Below are 18,332 nucleotides of genomic sequence, written 5' to 3'. Positions count from 1 at the left end.
CCTCCGCCTAGCGGAGTTGGTCCTCACCCTCAACAACTTTACGTTTGACTCCTCCCATTTCCTCCAAACACAAGGCGTAGCTATGGGTACACGCATGGGCCCCAGCTACGCCTGCCTCTTTGTCGGGTACGTCGAACAATCCTTGTTCAATACGTACCAGGGCCCCATCCCTGACCTCTACCTCCGTTACATTGATGACTGCTTTGGGGCCACCTCCTGCACCCACATACAACTGACTGACTTCATCCACTTCACCACAAACTTCCATCCGGCACTCCAATACACCTAGACCATTTCCGACACTTCCCTACCATTCCTTGACCTCAGCATCTCTATCGCAGGGGACAGACTCCTGACCGACAAACATTACAAGCCCACTGACTCACATGGCTATCTGGACTACACGTCTTCCCACCCTGCCCCCTGTAAGGACTCCATCCCCTACGCCCAATTCCTCCGCCTACGCCGCATCTGTTCCCAGGATGAGACGTTCCACACCAGGGCATCGGAAATGTCCTCGCTCTTCAGGGAACGGGGATTGCTCTCCTCCACCATAGATGAGGCTCGCACCAGGGTCTCTTCCATACCCCGCAACACTGCTCTCTCTCCCCCCATCCCCGCACTCGCAACAAGGGCAGAGTCCCACTAGTCCACACCTTTCACCCCACCAGCCGGCAAAAACAACAAATCATCCTCCGCCATTTTCACCACCTCCAACGTGACCCCACCACTCGCCACATCTTCCCATCTCCCCCCATGTCTGCCTTCCGCAAAGACCGCTCCCTCCGCAACTCCCTTGTCAATTCTTCCCTTCCCTCCCGTACCACCCCCTCCCTGGGCACTTTCTGTTGCAACCGCAAGAAATGCAACATCTGTCCCTTCACCTCCCCCCTCGACTCCATTCAAGGACCCAAGCAGTCGTTCCAGGTGCGACAAAGGTTCACCTGTATCTCCTCCAACCTCAACTACTGCATCCACTGCTCTAGGTGCCAGCTGATTTACATCGATGAGACTAAGCAGAGGTTGGGCGATCGTTTCCTAAACGTCACCTATTTCCTTCGCTCCATAGATGCTGCTGCACCTGCTGAGTTTCTCCAGCATTTTTGTGTACCTTTGATTTTCCAGCATCTGCAGTTCCTTCTTGAACACTAACTACACTTATTGTGGTTGTAGTTTTCCTACTTTTTTGCACTCTTTTAACCATCTATCTATCTACTTTATCTTTAATCATAACTTAAATATTAAATTTAATCATAAGATTTTTTTAAGGAGATATGTTCGGGATGAAGACCGATTAAACATAAAATTAATCTATCCTGTGTTCGGGTGGAATGTCAGGTTTAGAGTGTTGAACCATTTACTTTTTTTACAGACCATCCTATCCATAAGATGCAAGATGTTAATATGAAAATTGGGGGCGAAGGAATTACATTTTGTAGTTGGAATGTCAAGGGTATTAATGAACCAATCAAGAGAGGTAAAGCATTAACACACTTAAAATCACTTAAAGCTGATAAAATGTTCCTTCAAGAAACTCATCTTAAAAATGAAGCACAACATAGATTGAAAGCAAAATGGGTTGCCATAACGTATCATTCCTCATTCTCTCATAAGTCTAGAGGGGTTGCAATTTTAATCCGTAAGGGTATCCCTTTTAACCATGTATCAAGTATTGTGGATATTGATGGTAGATATATTATACTGGTGGGTGAATTATATTTTTAAAAAGTGATTTTCCTCAACGTTTATGACAGCCCATTGAATTTCAAGAAAACATTTAATACCATTCCGGAACTTACACAATACAATTTGATAATTGGTGGAGACTTAAACTGCGCATTAGACCCTTATTTAGATAGATCATCAAGACAAAGGAAAATAAAATCTAAGGCAAGTGAATTATTAAGCTCATACATTAATACTGCCAATATCAAAGATGTCTGGGGAATAGAAAATTCAACTGGACATGAATACTCATTTTATTCACCAGTAAATCAATTTAAATTATTTCTACTGGTGATAATTTTAGTTTCTAAAAACTCTTATGCTTCCACTATTTTTGTAATATATTTCTCAGCCTGACCGCAGCAAACAGAACACAAACCTATAAACCAAGCGGTGGTTGCAGCCAAACGTGATTATATTTTCAATTGCTCAATTAAGGCTTCAATTGCTCCTACTAATAACATCTAAGCAATACAACCAGCATCTGGTACAGAAAGTCTTGCAGTACTGGTCCGAATAAACAGATCAGATCCTTGGGGACTGTTTTGAGTCAGTGGACTGTTCTACATTCAAAGAATCTGTGGCTATCCTAAATGAATTTGAATTGTGTATTGTTGATGTCCCCACTACTAATATAACCGTATAACCATATAACAATTACAGCACGGAAACATCTCGGCCCTTCTCGGCCCTTCTAGTCCGTGCCGAACACTTATTCTCCCCTAGTCCCAGCTACCTGCACTCAGACCATAACCCTACATTCCTTTCCCATCCATATACCTATGCAATTTATTTTTAAATGATAAATTCGAACCTGCCTCCACCACTTCCACTGGAAGCTCATTCCACACAGCTACCACTCTCTGAGTTAAGAAGTTCCCCCTCATGTAACCCCTAAACTTTTGTCCCTTCATTCTCAAATCATGTCCTCTTGTTTGAATCTTCCCTACTCTCAATGGAAAAAGCTTATCCACATCAACACTGTCAATACCTCTCATAACTTTAAAGACCTCTATCAAGTCCCCCCTTAACCTTCTGCGCTCAAAATAATGAAGACCTATCTTGTTCAACCTTTCTCTGTAACATAGGTGCTGAAACCCAGGCAACATTCTACTAAATCTCCTCTGTACTCTCTCTATTTTGTTGACATCTTTCCTATAATTTGGCGACCAAAATTGTACACTACATTCCAGAATTGGCCTCACCAATGCCTTGTACCATTTTAACATAACATCCCAACTTCTATACTCAATGTTCTGATTTATAAAGGCCAGCACACCAAAAGCTTTCTTTACCACCCTATCTACATGAGATTCCACCTTCAGGGAACTATGCACAGTTATTCCTAGATCCCTCTGTTCAACTGCATTCCTCAATTTGCTACCATTTACCTAGTACGTCCTTTTTTGATGTATCCTGCCAAGATGTAGCACCTTACACTTATCAGCTTTAACTACATCTGCCAGCTTTCAGCCCACTCTTCCAAATGACCTAAATCTCTCTGTAGACTTTGAAAATCTACTTCATTATCCACAACACCACCTATCTTAGTATCATCTGCATACTTACTAATCCAATTTACCACACCATCATCCAGATCATTGATGTATATGACAAACAACAGTGGACCCAACACAGATCCCTGAGGCACCCCACTAGTCACTGGCCTACAACCTGACAAACAGCCATCCACCATTACTCTCTGGCATCTCCCATTCACCCACTGTTGAATCCATCTTGCTACTACACTATTAATACCCAACAATTGAACCTTCTTAACCAACCTTCCATGTGGAACCTTGTCAAAGGACTTACAGAAGTCCATATAGACAACATCCACCGCTTTACCCTCATCAATTTCCCTAGTAACCTCTTCAAAAAATTCAAGAAGATTAGTCAAACATGACCTTCCAGGCACAAATCCATGTTGACTGTTCCTAATCAGACCCTGTTTATCCAGATGCTTATATATATTATCTCTAAGTAGCCTTTCTATTAATTTGCCCACCACTGACGTCAAACTAACAGGTCTATAATTGCTAGGTTTACTCTTAGAACCTTTTTTAAACAATGGAACAACATACGCAGTACGCCAATCGTCCGGCACCTTTCCCGTTTCTAATGACATTTGAAATATTTATTTGTCTTAGCCCCTGCTATTTCTACACTAACTTCCCTCAATGTCCTAGGGAATATCCTGACAGGACCTGGAGCCATCCACTTTTATATTTTTCAAAAGTGTCAGTACTTCCTCTTCTTTGAATCTCATAGTTTCCATAGCTACTCTACTTGTTTCCCTTACCTCACATAATTCAATATCCTTCTCCTTGGTGAATACCAAAGAAAAGAAATTGTTCAATATCTCCCCCATCTCTTTTGGCTCTGCAGATAGCTGTCCACTCTGACTCTCTAATGGACCAATTTTATCCCTCGTTATCATTTTGCTATTAATATAGCTGTAGAAACCCTTTGGATTTACTTTGACCTTACCTGCCAAAGCAACCTCATATCTTCTTTTAGCTTTCAAATTTCTTTCTTAAGATTCTTTTTACATTTTCTATACTCCTTAAGCACTTCATTTTCTCCATGCTGCCTATAATTATTGTAGATCTCTCTCTTTGTCCGAACCAAGTGTCCAATTTCCCTGAAAACCATGGCTCTTTCCGATTATTACTCTTTCCTTTCAACAGAACAGGGACAGAAAGATTCTGTACTCTTAAAATGTCACCTTTAAATGTCCTCCATTTCTCTACTACATCGTTCCCATAAACAAAATGTCCCAATTCACTCCTTTTAAATCCTTTCCCATCTCCTCAAAGTTAGCCTTTTTCCAATCAAAAACCTCAACCCTTGGTCCAGTTCTGACCTTCGCCATAATTATATTGAAACTAATGGTATTGTGATCACTGGACCCGAAGTGCTCCCCAACACACATACCTCCATCACCTGACCTGTCTCATTTCCTAACAGGCAGTCCAGCACTGCCCCTTCTCTAGTAGGTACCTCTATGTATTGCTGCAAAAAACTATCCTGCACACATTTTACAAACTCCAAACCATCCAGCCCTTTTACAGAATGTGTTTCCCAGTCTATGTGTGGGAAATTGAAATCTCCCACAATCACTACCTTGTGCTTACTACTAATATCTGCTATCTCCTTATATATTTGCTCTTCCAATTCTCGCTCCCCATTAGGCGGTCTATAATACACCCCTGTAAGTGTTACCTTTCCCATTGCTCAGTTCCACCCAAATAACCTCCCTAGACGAGCCCTCTAATCTATCCTGCCAAAGCACTGCTGTAATTTCTTCCCTGACAAGTAATGCAACACCTCCACCTAAAGAGGTCCCAATGATCCAGAAACGTGAATCCCTGCCCTCTGCACCAGTCCCTCAGCCACGCATTTATCCTCCACCTCACTCCATTCCTACTTCTTTTTGGTTTCATTTTGTTTATATGTTTGTAATTTGCTTGCTTTAATCTGTAAGGTGTCCTTGAGAGTCTTGAAAGGGGCCCATAAATAAAATGTATTATTATTATTATTATTATTATTATTATTATTATTATTATTATTATTATTATTATTAACCCAGATGAATATGCTATTGGTGTCATGGACTTCATCACCAAGTAAGTACAGGTCCACCGCAGGTTTTCCAGCACCTTTGGTTCCAGATCCATTTTTCCAGTCCAACAGAGGTCATGGCCTCCAAGAGGAGTCCAACGGTACCAGAACGGTCCCCCAAGGCTGCCTAGATTGCTGAGACCCCAGCTCGCAAAGTCGGCCCTGGAGGTTGTCTATGGGAACAGATCTGTCGGCTCTGGCCAGGCCAGAGTTCCAGAACCCTGGCTGCAGGGCACAAATTCGATCCGCCAAGTGCCTGGGAAGTCAGCTATGGGAACGAATTCGCCAGTTCTGGTCGGGCAGGAGTTACAGAGCCCTGGCTACAGGGGGCAAATTTGAGCCACCAATCAGGGCAGAAGTCCCGATGAGGTCACGATCGGCACCTCACGCGTCCAAGGTGCCACATTTTCAGGGGGACATCCAGGGGAGATTTCAAGTCTGCTCACAAAAATTTGTCTGGACAGAAAGTTGCTGAAAATCTGTGGTGGTCCTGTATATAAAGGACTCTGTATGAGAGAAGATGATATGTGTATTCCCCAACCAAAAACCATGTGACAATAATAAATCTAAATCTAAACTTAAACCTAAACCATTCCTTAGCTTGATGGGTCTGAAGAAGGGTCCTGACCTGAATCATCACCTAGCCATGTTATAGAGTCATAGAGTCAGAGTCATACAGCATGGAAACAGGCCCTTTGGCCCAACTTGCCCACACCGACCAACATGCCCCATCTACACTGGTCCCACCTGCCCGCGTTTGGCTCATAGCCCTCCAAACTATGTCAGCTTTCATTGCAAAAGGATTTGAGTATAGGAGCAGAGAGGTTCTACTGCAGTTGTACAGGGTCTTGGGGAGACCACACCTGGAGTATTGCGTACAGTTTTGGTCTCCAAATCTGAGGAAGGACATTATTGCCATAGAGGGAGTGCAGAGACGGTTCACCAGACTGATTCCTGGGATGTCACGACTGTCTTATGAAGAAAGACTGGATAGACTTGGTTTATACTCTCTAGAATTTAGAAGATTGAGAGGGGATCTTATAGAAACTTACAAAATTCTTAAGGGGTTGGACAGGCTAGATGCAGGAAGATTGTTCCCGATGTTAGGGAAGTCCAGGACAAGGGGTCACAGCTTAAGGATAAAGGGGAAATCCTTTAAAACCGAGATGAGAAGAACTTTTTTCACGCAGAGAGTGGTGAATCTCTTGAACTCTCTGCCACAGATGGTAGTTGAGGCCAGTTCATTGGCTATATTTAAGAGGGAGTTAGATGTGGCCCTTGTGGCTAAGGGGATCAGGGGGTATGGAGAGAAGGCAGGTACGAGATACTGAGTTGGATGATCAGCCATGATCATATTGAATGGCGGTGCAGGCTCGAAGGGCCGAATGGCCTACTTCTGCACCTAATTTCTATGTTTCTATGTTTCTATGTTTCAAACCTGTCCTATCCATGTACCTGTTTCATTGTTTCTTAAATGTTGCAATAGTCCCTGCCTCAACTACCCCCTCTGACAGCTTATACCATACACCCACCACCCTTTGTGTTCTCCAGAGGTACTGCCTGACCCGCTGTGTTACTTCAGCACTTAGTGTTTTTAGCTCAAGATTCCAGCATCTGCAGTTCCTGAATCCAGATTATATTCTGCTTGTACTGAGCTACACATACATCAGATCAAATGTAGGGGACAAATAAATTCTGATCTATGTCTTGCCAGCTGGAACATCTGATTGTAATTTACAAATAAATAAGGAAGAAGAAGTTTATAGAAAGTATATTATTTTTCATAATGAGCCCATGGGATAAGGAAGTAGAAACATCTGGAATGTGTTTTCAGAATTTCTTATTCAAAGGGCTTTCCAGAAGTAGGCTGCTTCAGTAACGGTCATGTTTTAGACAACAGTGTTCTCCATTTTCTTTCAGTGAAAGTTGAAATTGAATCACCTCAGACATAACGTTGCCAAGCATTTCCTACTGTCAAAATTCTATTCCTATTTGTCCTTTGTAGTCAATTGTTATGTTATATGTGTAGAATATCTCAACGCAGTTGAGTTTTTTTCTCCTATATAAACTTTTGGTTTGCCATCCATCATCGCATACAGTATTTTTTCATTCATTCTTCAAAGGAAATTCTGATTGTCCCATAATATAGTTCACTCTTTAGGATGATTTGGAACTGGGATGTTGGCAGAATTGGCAGGGCAGCAGAGTTGACAGAGCTGCCCTCTCACTGAACCAGAAACCTGAGTTCAACTCTGACCTCAGATGCTATCTGTGTGCAATTTGCTTGTTCTCCCTGTGACCATATGTGTTTCCTTGGGGTGCTCCCACATCCCAAAGGCATGCCTGGTTGCAGGTTAAGTGACCTCTGTAAGTTGCCCCTATTGTATATGGAGTGGATGAAGAAGTGGAATAACAGAGGAAGAAAGATAAAGCAATGAAATGTGAAACCAGAGGTGGGATATACGTGGAAGGTGAATGGGGTGCAGGCGGGTGGGACAATGGTAGAAATAGGTATCTTGTTGGAAAGAATACACAGAAGATTTGTGAATATATGTACATATGGAAACATACAGAATAGTGAAAGGCTCCACTTGGCCCATCAGGTCTACTCTGCCATTCAATCATGGCTGATCTATCTCTCTCTCCTAACCCCATTCTCCTACCTTCTCCCCATAACATCTGACACTTGTAGTAATCAAGAATCTATTTATCTCTGCCTTAAAAATATCCACTGACTCTGCCTCCACAGTCATCTATGGCAAAGAATTCCACAGATTCACCATCCTCCGACTAAATAAATTTCTCCTAATCGTTCTAAAAGAAGTTCCTTAAATTCTGAGGCTATGACCTCTAGTCCTAGACTTTCCCACTAGTGGAAACATCTTCTCCACATCCACTCTATCCAAGCCTTTCACTATTCTGTATGTTTCAATGAGGTCTCCCCTCATTCTTCTAAACTTCAATGTACAGGACCAGTGCCGACAAACGCTCATCATAAATTAACCTACTAATTCCTGTATTTGTAAGATCAGCCAAGATTAAATGGTGGAGTAGAATTGATGGGCCGAATGGCCTAATTCTGTCCTATCATATGATCTTATCACTCTCCCTGTAAACAACTACAGTACGATTCCTCTATACCCATCCTTTGGTGAGACAATGATGTCCTTTGGTGAGACAAGGTTATGCTTTCTCAGTTTATCTGGATTTTGTTTGTGAACAGAAGGTCAAATAGCTAAGTAAAGATGATTGTTCAAATATGGTGTAACCCGCAATAACTCATAGATGAACAAATGCATGTTGAGGGATCTGTCTGAAAATTAAGACACAGAAATAAGATGGGTTTGTTCCAGTTATGTTTGTCTGAGTCGTTTGAGTAAATCAATGATTCTGTTGATTAATATCTCTGGTGACTTGCCTCCGTTAAAAGACCTTTGGCTAACTTGACAACTGGAATACATGCTCGCCAGATTATTATTTGGAATCACGATTTGTATTTTTGTATTTATTTTGTTAAAGTTAACCATTTCTTGGATATTATTGCTGCAAAGCCCCATACAGTTGACTTACTAAAATTAGTTTATTTTTCCAAAATTGGAAAGTCAGCTGTGTGTATAGTAGAGGGATTTGTTCTCAAGGATGTCAAGGGCCTGTCCCATTTAGGCGACTTTTTAGGCAAGTGCAGGAGACTCTGGGCTTGCCCCATGATCTCCACATGGTCGCCACTTCTTCGGTGGTGGTCTCTGGTGAGTCTCCTTCATGGTCGCGACGAGTTCCACATTCTGGAAACAAGTTGAAAAATTTCCGGCCGCCATGGAGAAAATCGGTAATCCTGTAGTCGTAGGTGCAATTGTAGTGGGGTTGCCGTGTAGTTATAAGTAGTCGAGGTAGTCGTAGGTAGCTTTAGTTAATCACCTTTGCTGATCAGTCATTTTCATTGGCTCATTGGGGGAAAAAACTTAAGCACGAGTTTTCAGAACCAAGGATAACTGACCATTAATGTTAAATGTCCGCTGAACATCACAGCTGTGTATGCTCTGGCACAGCCAGAGGACTTATTAAAAGTTGTCTGGCTTCTTTATAGTAGAGGGGGTACAGAGAAGGTCCACCAGACTGATTCCTGGGATGTCAGGAATTTTATATGAAGAAAGACTGGATAGACTCGGCTTGTACTCGCTAAAATTTAGATTGAGGGGGGATCTTATAGAAACTTACAACATTCTTAAGGGGTTGGACAGGCTAGATGCAGGAAGATTGTTCCCCAGATGTTGGGAAGTCCAGAACAAGCGGTCACAGTTTAAGGATAAGGGGAAATCTTTTAGGACCGAGATGAGAAAAACATTTTTCACACAGAGAGTGGTGAATCTCTGGAATTCTCTGCCACAGAAGGTAGTTGAGGCCAGTTCATTGGCTATATTTAAGAGGGAGTTAGATGTGGCCCTTGTGGCTAAAGGTATCAGGGGGTATGGAGAGAAGGTAGGTACAGGATACTGAGTTGGATGATCAGCCATGATCATATTGAATGGCGGTGCAGGCTCGAAGGGCCGAATGGCCTACTCCTGCACCTTTTTTATATGCTTCTATGTTTCTAACTCAGCAATGCAACGCTCTGGAGCACCTCTTGCACCTGTTTTCTAATTGCGTTTTACACTAATATCTTATTTTTTCACAGTCTTTATTTTCAGTGTCTTGTGGAATTTATCCATGTTTTTGGGTGTTGTTTGAGTCTATACACCTGGAATGCTGCTGTAAGGAAGAAGATTTTCTAGCACCTGTGCCTCACAATATACTTGTGCATATTCAGACTGACTTAAATGAAGCTTCAAATTATATGTGGATAAATTTATGGTGTGGCATGGTGGTGCAACGGTAGAGTTGCTGCCTCACAGCGCTAGAGTCCCGGGTTCGATCCTGACCACGGCCGCTTGGCTGTACAGAGTTTGCACATTCTCCCGATGATCCACGTGGGTTTTCTCCAGGTGCTCCAGTGTTTTTCCCAAACTCCAAAGACGTACAGGTTTGTAGGTTAATTGGCATGGTATAATTGTAAATTGTCCCTAGTGTGTGGAGATTAGTGTTCATGTGTGGGGATCGCCAGTCAATGTAGACTCATTGGGCTGAAAGGCCTGTTCCTGCGCTGTATCTCTAAACTAAACTGCTTAAAGGCAAGCATTTTAATCTACTCTACATTTAGTAGATTTTAGGAATGAGCATGAAGACTGATACATAAATCTGAGTTAATTCTTAAGGTCAAGTTTGAATCATGTCATAAGTAATAGGAGTAGAATTAGGCCATTTGGCCCATCAAGTCCATTCTGCCGTTCAATCATGGCTGATCTAATCATCTCATTTTGGCATAATTTAGGGATAAATTTCCCTTTCAGTAAACAATGGTCTACATGTTATCATCAGCCATCCAATGTGACAACACAGCAGTGTATTCGGAGTCAAGATCCTTCCTCCTCCTTCCTTGGCTCTTCCCTTCTCCTGTCAGCCAAGATGTGTGGAGGAATGTAGGATACAGATCCCATTGCAGTGAACTTAGAGGCTTCGGATTTCATAATGTCCTCCTGATCTCTTCCCACAGTCCGATGATATAAATTCTCATAACCAAAATTTTGAAGAAAGTTATTTTTGCCTGTTGAAATATTTGTCAGGAGTCTTCTTTTTTTCCTCAATAGTGTAATCTCAGATGCAAGTGTATGCAAAAAGAAATATCTAAAAACTGCCACGTCCACACTAATCACTAGAGCTGTAACTTGGGCTTAGCGGCATGGCTTGACGTCTGATGGAAACAAGACTGAAGCACATAAATGAAAACAATTTATTTTTTCCCAGTAGAGCTTCAATTATAATAAAGTAAATTGTACTTAAATGCAGATCGTGCCTATTAACACATCAAAGTCTCTTCCTCAGACAGTAAAACTTAACGCTGCATTTTGGGACCCAGTAAACATATGTTATACCATGCATCTAGTTTAAATGTTGATTGCTACTGCATTAGTACTGGCAGAGCCAGTCATTTTTGGTCTGTCATTTCTTGATTATCGAAGATAACATGGTGACTTAATTAAGATGATTAAAATGGTTAAAGAATTAAATAAAGTTGATGCAGATAAATTGTTTCGGCTGGTAGGACTTACAGAACAAGTTAGAACTAACCAACCATTTTATATATTCTTTGAGTGCAACCTCCTTTGGTGGATAGACGGCAGATGCTGGAGTAATTCAGTGGGACAGGCAGCATCTCTGGAGGGAAGGGTGATGTTTTGGGTCGAGACCCTTCTATAGACTGATGAAGGTGAACTCTTTTGGTGGACTGGGTGCGTGAAGATACCACGTGTACTTATGAGTTGACGTAAAATATGTCAATTTTCCCATTTGTCTAAGATGTTGACTGTGGTATTGAATCTGGTGATCTCGATTTAGCCTTCCCCACAAAGGTGAAATCAAGTGCAGATTAGGCAACCTCTTTACCAAACACCTGTGTTCTGTCTACAATGGCCATCTGGACCTCTCAGGTGGAGCTCCGTTTTAACTACTTATTATTCCCACATCGACCTGTCCATCCTCACTCAGCCTGCTCGACTGCCAGGGTAAGGCCAGATGTAAATTAGAAGAACAGCACTTCATATTCCACCTGGATAGTCCACCACTCAGTGGCTTGATCATTGAATTCTCCATTTTTGGTTATCCCCTTTCCCCCTGGATCTCTTTCTATCTCCTTCTGATTAACGTCTGGTTACACGTGCAGTCCGTTCCATTGCCACCCAGACCCCTATCACTCAGTTTCTTTCCCATTCCCCTGACACTCCGATCTGCCCACCATGCACCCATTCCTCCCGATGGGTCAACTATTTAGTTTAGTTTAGATATACAGTGTGGAAACTGGCCCTTTGGCTCACCGACCAGCGATCCCCACACACTAAACACTATCCTACACACACTAGGGACAATTTGTAATTTTAGAAGAAACTGGAGTACCCGGAGGAAACCCATGAAGGTCATGGGGAGAACATACAAAATCCGTACAGACAGCACCCATAGTCAGGTTCTAACATGTAAGGTAACAACTCTACCGCTGCACCACCATGCAGCCCCCAACACTGTTGTTCCCTCCCACACTGTTCCCATCTGCCTATCATCCCTCCCTTATTTGGTTCCACTCTTCCTTTCTTATCAGATTCAATAATCTGCAGCCCTTTGTTATCTTCCATCACCTCTCAGGCTCAGTCACTTTCCCCATCCTTTATTTCCCACCTAACCACATCTCCCAATCAACCTCTCCTCACTTGGTTCCGCTTATTGCTTGCCAACATTTGCCACATCCTTTCCCTTCAACTCGTTATACCAGCCATTTCCCCTTTACTCTTTCGGTCTCATCAAGAATCTCTCACTTCATACATAGACTGTCCATTTACCTCCACAGACGCTGGCTGACCCACTGAGTTTCTACAGCAGTTTTCTTGCACCATATTCCAACATCTGCATACTCCAGTATCTCCATGTTGACTGGGGCATTTTGGCAAAAACATTGAGTCTGTATTTAACAATTAAATTATGATGTGCAACCATAAAGTACCAGTAAAGTGTGGAGCACAAGAAATCAAGAATTCAGCATAATTCAGAAAATCATTCCTGATATCCTCAATCGCTTCAACCACAAGATGGAGCTATTGTCTACCATTTGTTTCACTGCTTGTGGAAATTTTCCCTTTGTTTTTGTGGTTACTTTTATGCCCCTGTCCCACTTAGGAAAACCTGAACAGAAACCTCTGGAGACTTTGCGCCCCACCCAAGGTTTCCGGGCGGTTCCCGGAGGTTGCAGGTGGTTGCCGGAGGTTGCAGGTAGTGGAAGCAGGTAGGGAGACTGACAAAAACCTTCGGGAACCGCACAGAAACCTTGGGTGGGGAACAAAGTCTCTAGAGGTTTCCGTTCAGGTTTCCTAAGTGGGACAGAGGCATTAATCAAATGCTGTGTTGAAGTCAGAGAGGAGCAGGATGTCAGATCCGCAGGGGTACAAAAATGATTGTGGATGCGGGAATTGGAGGCAATGGGCCAGATCAAGCACGATATAGTTTGTTGAAAGCACTGTGCATCATCCAGCAGAAACAAAGTTACCTCAGCACTTTGTGGCATCCAGCACTTGTTTCCTTGCACCACACGATCCAGTTTTATGGAGAGATAAAATATTAAATAAACTTGAGAAACGTATGCCAAACCTGAATTTTCTTTTAATTCTGGTGTCCTCCATGGGTTTGAAGAGTAATTATCAAAACATAGAAACATAGAAGCATAGAAAATAGGTGCAGGAGTAGGCCATTCGGCCCTTCGAGCCTGCACCGCCATTCAATACGATCATGGCTGATCATCCAACTCAGTATCCTGTACCTGCCTTCTCTCCATACCCCCCTGATCCCTTTAGCCACAAGGGCCACATCTAACCCTCTTAAATATAGCCAATGAACTGGCCTCAACTACCTTCTGTGGTAGAGAATTTCAGAGATTCATCACTCTCTGTGTGAAAAATGTTTTTCTCATCTCGGTCCTAAAAGATTTCACACTTATCCTGAAACTGTTCTGGACTTCCCCAACATCGGGAACAATCTTCTTACATCTAGCCTGTCCAACCCCTTAAGAATTTTGTAAGTTTCTATAAGATCCCCCCTCAATCTTCTAAATTCATGCGAGTACAAAACAACAGGAAGCAACTGAAATATTGAAATCTATATTACAAAATCTCTGATCTTGACCGCTTTTGGCCTACTGTGCTGCGATTTCCGACAGAACGCCACCACCTACGGCTGTCATTTTTGGCCACCTCACACAGAGCCCCCCCCCCCCCCCTCTGCCTTACGGGTGGTGAAGGATTTTTCCCATCAATGACAAATCAGAGTGAAAATGATCAGAGAGAATGTTTTTAAAAAAAATCACCATTCTCTCTGCTGCCCCTGCTGGAGGGAGGGGGGGAGGGACTATAAAACCAGGAAGTGGTGTGCCTCACTCACTGCAAGATGGATGAAGCCAAGGGTCATGTCTCTCTGAGCTCTGAATAACACTGAACAAATGTCTACACAACTGTGAGTACCCTTAATGTGGTTTGAAAATGAAATATGGTTTGTTTGAGGTATTAAGGCACTGCCTGCAAATGGTTGTTTGGATGCTTTGGCTTGAAGTTGAAAGGCACTACTTACTGCAAATGGTGGCTTGGGTGCTGTGGCTTGGAGTTGAAATGCACTATTTACTGCAAATGGTGGTTTGGTAGCTTTAGTTTAAAGTTCAAAATGCACTACTTACTGCAAATGGTGGCTTGGCAGCTTTGGCTTGAAGTTTAAAAATATCACCATTCTCTCTGCTGCACCTGCTGGGGGGAGGGACTATACAACCAGGATGTTGTGTGCCTCACTGACTCTCTGCAAGATGGATAAAGCCAAGGGTCACGTCTCCCTGAGCTCTGAATAACACTGAACAAATGTCTACACAACTGAATACCCTTAATGTGGTTTGAAAAGGAAAATATGGTTTGTTTGAAGTAAAAAGGCACTGCCTGCAAATGGTTGCCTGGATGCTTTGGCTTGAAGTTGAAAGGCACTACTTACTGCAAATGGTGGCATGAAGTTGAAAGGCTCTACTTACTGCATATGGTGGCTTGGGTGCTTTGGCTTGAAGTTGAAATGCACTATTTACTGCAAATGGTGGCCTGGGCGCATTGGTATAACGTTCAAAATGCACTATTTATTGCAAATGGTGGCTTGGGAGCTTTGGCTTGAAGTTTAAAAACATCACTATTCTCTCTGCTGCACCTGCTGGAGGGAGGGGGAGGGACTATAAAACCAGGAAGTGGTGTGCCTCACTCTGCAAGATGAATGAAGCCAAGGGTCATGCCTCTCTGAGCAACACTGAACACATGTCTACACAACTGTGAGTACCCTTAATGTGGTTTGCAAATGAAAATATGTTTTTTTTAAGTAAAAAGGCACTGCCTGCAAATGGTTGTTTTGGGTGCTTTGGCTTGAAGTTGAAAGGCACTACACACTGCAAATGCTGGCTTGGGAGCTTTGGTTTATAGTTGCACTACTTATCGCAAATGGTGGCTTGAGAGCTTTGGCTAGAAGTTGAAAGCACTACTTACTGCAAATGGTGGCTTGGGTGCTTTGGCTTGAAGTTGAAAGGCACTACTTGCTGCAAATGGTGGCTTGGGTGCTTTGGCTTAAATTGAAAGGCATTACTTACTGCAAATGGTGGCTTAGGTGCTTTGGCTTGTGGTTGAAAGGCACTACTTACTGCAAATGGTGGCATGAAGTTGAAAGGCACTACTTACTGCAAATGGTGGCTTGGGTGCTTTGCTTGAAGTTGAAAGGCACTACTTACTGCACATGGTGGCTTGGGTGCTTTGGCTTGAAATTGAAAGGCATTACTTACTGCAAATGGTAGATTGGGTGCTTTGGCTTGAAGTTGAAAGGCACTACTTACTGCAAGTGGTGGCTTGGTTGCTTTGGATTGAGGTTGAAAGGCACTACTTACTGCAAATGGTGGCATGAAGTTGAAAGACACTACTTACTGCAAATGGTGGCTTGGGTGCTTTGACTTGAGGTTGAAAGGCATTACTTACTGCAAATGGTGGCTTGGGTGCTTTGGCTTGAGGTTGAAAGGCTCTACTTACTGCAAATGGTGGCGGGTGCTTTGGCTTGAAGTTGAAATGTGCTATTTACTGCAAATGGTGGCATGAAGTTGAAAGGCACTACTTACTGCAAATGGTGGCTTGGGTGCTTTGGCTTGAAGTTGAAAGTCACTACTACTGCAAATGGTGACTTGGCTCTGATCAATCAATTAATCAATCAATCAACCTTTATTGTCATCTTGCAAGCAACAGTTGTACAGTGCAATATGAAAAGACGTTTCCCAGGGAATAGCGAAGCATCGCACATGAAATTTAAAACGTTTCACACATAACACTAAAAACAATCCAGTCCCTGATGGAACAGTATAAATAAATAGTTAAAGGCAGGTAAAACACAACGTTAAAATACAATAAACCAATCATAAAAATGTCCGGGGCAGCTGATTTGAGTGGCCAGTGCCAGTTATTAAAGTGGCCAGTGCCAGCCGCAGAATCAAGTGACTGTGAGTACAGAGTGACTGTTTAGCAGCCTCACAGCCTGTGGTAGGGAGCTGTTTAGCAGTCTTGTAGTCCGGACTTTGATGCTTCGATATCTCTTGCCTGATGGCAGAAGATCCAGGTGTATGTGGAGAGGGTGCAGTTTGTCCTTAGCAATTCTCTGAGCTTTTTTCAGACTGCGGCTCTGGAACAGTTCTTGTACCGAGGGTAGGGAGACGCCAATGATCCTCTCTGCTCCCCTCACTACCCTCTGCAGAGCCTTCCTGTCCGAGCAGTTGCAGGTGGAGTACCACGTATTTATGCAGTACGTGAGTACAGACTCCACTGTACCCCTGTAGAAAGTCCTGAGGTTGTTGGTGGGGAGTGAGGCCTGTTTTAGTTTCCTCAGGGAGTGCAGTCACTGATGGGCCCGTTTGACAGTCCCAGTGGTGTTCCTGGACCAGGTGAGGCTGTCTGTAATCTGCACACCGGTGGTTGCTTGGGTGCTTTGCTTGAAATTGAAAAGCATTACTTACTGCAAATGGTAGATTGGGTGCTTTGGCTTGAAGTTGAAAGCACTACTTACTGTAAATGGTGGGTTGGGTGTTTTGCTTGAAGTTGAAAGGCATTACTTTCTACACATGGCGGCTTGGGTGCTTTGGCTTGAAGTTGAAAGGCACTACTTACTGCAAATGGTGGCTTGGTTGCTTTGGCTTGAGGTTGAAAGGCACTACTTACTGCAAATGGTGGCTTGGTTGCTTTGGCTTGAGGTTGAAAGGCATTACTTGCTGCAAATGGTGGCTTGGGTGCTTGGCTTGAAGTTGAAAGGCATTTCTTACTGCAAATGGTGGCTTGGGTGCTTTGGCTTGAGGTTGAAAGGCACTACTTACTGCAAATGGTGGCTTGGGTGCTTGGCAAGAAGTTGAAATGCGCTATTTACTGCAAATGGTGGCGGGAGCTTTGGTTTAAAGTTCAAAATGCACTACTTACTGCAAATAGTGGCTTGGGAGCTTTGGCTTGAAGTTGAAATGCACTACTTACTTACTTGAAGTTGAAAGGCACTTCTTACTGCAAATGGTGGCTTGGGTGCTTTCAATTCAATTCAAAGCACTTTATTCGTCCCCGAGGGGCAATTTAAAAGGGCGCATTACAGTAGCTTTTTAAAAAGGGATACAATCAACAAACATAAGCAGCACGCATACTGCACAATCAACCAGCACACGCATTTCACAGACACACTGCACAATCACACAACACACACCGCACATCAACATTCAACACATAGCAATAGTTTTAAAGTGCTTCCTAAGTGCTTCAATTAAAAAGTGCATATAGAAGGTTATTTCATTTCATATGTTCACGAGTCAGTGATCGGCATTAAAAAGCTGGACAGCCCTGGGGATGAAGGTTGCCTTCCTCCTCTGTGTCCGACAACCCGGACAGCGGAGTCTGCGTCCTGAGGGGAGCCACTCAAACTCAGGAAACAGGATGTGAGAGGGGTCCTGAAGAATCCTGTGTGTAAACTTTACAGACTGTTGGTCGCATAGGGCAGTGAGAGTTCGGACGGGCTGCTCAATGATTTTTGAGCAGACCTTGACCACATTCAACAGGCGGTTTCTGTTTTGCAGGGTGATGGAGTGGAACCAGTTAGTGAAAGAGAAGGTTATTCTCAAAAGTATTTTCAATGAATGCGTAGTAGAATGTGGTGAGAATGTCTTTGTTAATCCCAAATGACTTCAGCTTCCTGAGTAGGTACTGTCTCTGATGGCACTTTTTAAGGATTTCCTCTATGTTAGAGGAAAACCTTAGCAGGTTGTCGAAGGCTGTTCCCAGGTATTTGTATACCTCCACTGGCTCCTGCTGGATGATAGTGGTGGCTGCCTC

Source organism: Leucoraja erinacea, chromosome 1, assembly GCF_028641065.1.
Source record: "Leucoraja erinacea ecotype New England chromosome 1, Leri_hhj_1, whole genome shotgun sequence".
Lineage (NCBI taxonomy): Eukaryota > Metazoa > Chordata > Chondrichthyes > Rajiformes > Rajidae > Leucoraja > Leucoraja erinaceus.
This window is presented reverse-complemented; position numbering follows the sequence as displayed.